This window comes from Phacochoerus africanus, chromosome 8 (assembly GCF_016906955.1).
Source record: "Phacochoerus africanus isolate WHEZ1 chromosome 8, ROS_Pafr_v1, whole genome shotgun sequence".
In the NCBI taxonomy this organism is placed as follows: domain Eukaryota; kingdom Metazoa; phylum Chordata; class Mammalia; order Artiodactyla; family Suidae; genus Phacochoerus; species Phacochoerus africanus.
Genome location: NC_062551.1, coordinates 150,956,008 through 150,959,066, shown reverse-complemented (window position 1 = coordinate 150,959,066; position 3,059 = coordinate 150,956,008).

Below are 3,059 nucleotides of genomic sequence, written 5' to 3'. Positions count from 1 at the left end.
CATCTATATGACAATAAAAGTATGTGATTAAGTCCAAGTATTAGGAAACAAAGATTCTCTGACTAGAGTAAAAAATTAAATCCAAATATCTGCTGCCTCTAAAAGATATACCTAAAACAAAATTGTCCATGCTAAACTTGAAAGAAAGGCAAAGAGTTACTAAATAAGATGAAATTAAAAAGAGAAGAGAGAATATTAATTTCTAGCAAAGTAGGCATCAAGGCAAAAGCAATTAAATAGGGAAAAATTGATTACTTATTTATATTTACAAACTGGAGAATAGCATAATGAATCTATGGTAGTAATTAATCCCTTTATGCAGCAATTAACCTAATAAATGATATAAAGCAAAAAATAAATAAATAAATAAATGATATAAAGCAAAAATGCTCAGAAAATTAAGGAGAAACTGAAAAGGATACAATTTGTGTATGTAATGTTAACTCAGATTTATCCACTCTCTTTAGTTCAATTAGAGAAGCCATAAATAATGATATGGAGAATTTAAATAAATATAGTTAATAATATTAAGGCTATTAGACAATGCTGACCTCTTACAAATACAGTATAGGTCATCTTTAAAAGCATTCATAAAAGTTCTACAAAAATGTCTAATGTCATACAGGTGCATGGACAGGCACACACACATTAAATTCTAAAGGTAGAAATTGCACAGGCTTTCTTGTCTAGTCATGCTTAATGAAGCTGGAAAAAAAATCATATCAAAGAATAATCAACATCATACTTAGTGGTAAAACAAGAAGAATGCCCACTAAAATCAGGAACAGTGTAAGGAAGCCCAAAATTATCATTATTTTATTGTTATCCTGGAAGTTCTGGCCAACTCAAAAAATATGAAACAGAAGTACAAGGTATAATTATTGAAGGAAGATAAAAGCATTGTTCTGCTCAGGTGACCTGATTAAATACTTAGAAAATCCAAAAGAACCAAATGAAAAACTCTTGCAGTTAATAAGATAGGTTACTTAAGTAATGGCCACAGCTAATTATATACAACGGCAGATAAAAGATAAAACGGGAAATGACTCCATTGCCAATAGTTTAGATGAATAAACTACTCATCATTAAGAAGACTTTAATAAACATATCCCCCATGTGGAACTAAAACACACTGTCCTAAAATTGCAAATATAACAGTTTTCTCCCAAATTAATTTATAGGTTCAATGCTCTTCATGCCAGAAGTCTAAGGTATTGCAGTAGTTTGTTCTTATGTTGCTTTGTTGGCGTTTATTGGAATTTAAACATCAGAGAATAAACGTTTTAACTTCAAATTTCTCCATACATGTAAGATGAAAACCACTATCGTCTTCATTAGAACGAAGTATTATACCAAATTTCAAGGATAACATTATCGGCAAATAAAATGTATTAGGTTTCTAAGGTAGAAGATACCTTGCTCACCTAAGAGGGATCAGAAAAGACTGAGGCCTCAGAGGAAGCACCAGGTCGCAGAGGAAGCCCCTTTGGCTTACCTTCCCAGAGCCTATTATGTTCTATGGTACCTGGGTTATGCTGTAGTCATTGGAAATCTGCGACATCAATTTAATTTTCTCCATTTTATGGATGGCCTTGTTGAGTCATAAAGAGATTTGGTCATTTACCAAAGGTATACAGATGGCAAATAAGAGCTACAGGTAGATTTCTCTCAAACTGGAGAAGCCGCAGACGCCGCTAAGTCAACTGAGCACTTGCTCAGGGGGAGCGAGCTTGGTGTGGCTTGCCGGACCTCACACATCGTCTTCCCCAGAGCCGCATATCTGGCATCGCAGGAAAAGGACCCTTGGCCAGCCCATGCAGTCAGGATTGGGGTCAGGGGTGAGGTTTGGGCTGGAGTTCAAGCTAGGTTTAGGATTAGATTGAAGTTAGGGTTCCAGTCAGCAGTGCAGTTGAGGCTGGATTTAGCAGAAAGCTAAGGTTTGGATCCAGCTTAGTTTCAGGCTTAGGTTGAAGGATAAGGCTGGGGAGAGAGTAAAAAGGAAGTTCAGTGTCTAGAAACACTTCCCAGAACAAATGACAATTGTTACTGAATTTTGGAGGTTGATCAACTTATATGAAGATCAGCTTTAGGGGTAGAGGTCACTACTCAGAGGAAAAACAACACACGTAACCCCAGATGAGGGAAACAAACCAGTCCATCAGGAGAGGGATGCAGTCAGTGTGGGCGCGCAGTGGGTGTGACAAACCTGAGATCTTTGCATGGACAGGCACCTGAAGATGATTTGTAAAGGCCAGGGAATTATTTTAAATTTTTCAGTGGGAAAGGGACATGATGCGATTTATGTTTTGAACAATGGCTCCTGCCTCTGTATGGAGGATGGATGGAAAGGAGTTAAGACAGAGGACACAGGCCAGTGGACATGTCACATTCCCTCGATGACTGACCTCAGGTCCAACTACGCTTCTCACTCACTCCATCACCTTGCTATTCTGCCATCAGGACAAGTACACACTTGCCTCAGGGCCTTTGCACTTGCTTTTCCCTCTGCCCAGAATGTTTTTCCTCCAGATATCCACGGAGGGTTTTTCCTTAAATCTTGGAGATTTCTGCTCAAATGCCATCCCCAAGCACCCTAGCTGGTTGCCTTCCCCAGCCCCTCTAGCTGGATTAGCTACTGCACAAAGACAAACACACTTTCTTTCCGCCTTACCAATTTTATTTTTCTTCCTTGTATTTCTTACTATTTATTTGGTGTCTGTCTATCCCTATGAAAATAGAAGCTTTAGAAAGTCAGGAACATAGTCTCCAGGACTGCTGTATCTCCTCTAGCTAGAAAAGGTCCTGGCACACAGTAGATGATTAATAAATGTTTGTAGAATAAATGTACTTTGCAGATGTTTATTGAATGGTAATGATATGCCAGTCACCTGCTGCTAAGGGACACAGACAAGGGAACATATAATTACTGTGGAATGTGGTAACTGGAATGACAGACATTTGCCCAGGATGCTGAAAGAGAAGCCAAAAACCCAGTCTGGGGTCATCAGAGAATACTTGAAGACGAGAGGGAACTGAGCTGAATGGTGAAAACCAAATAG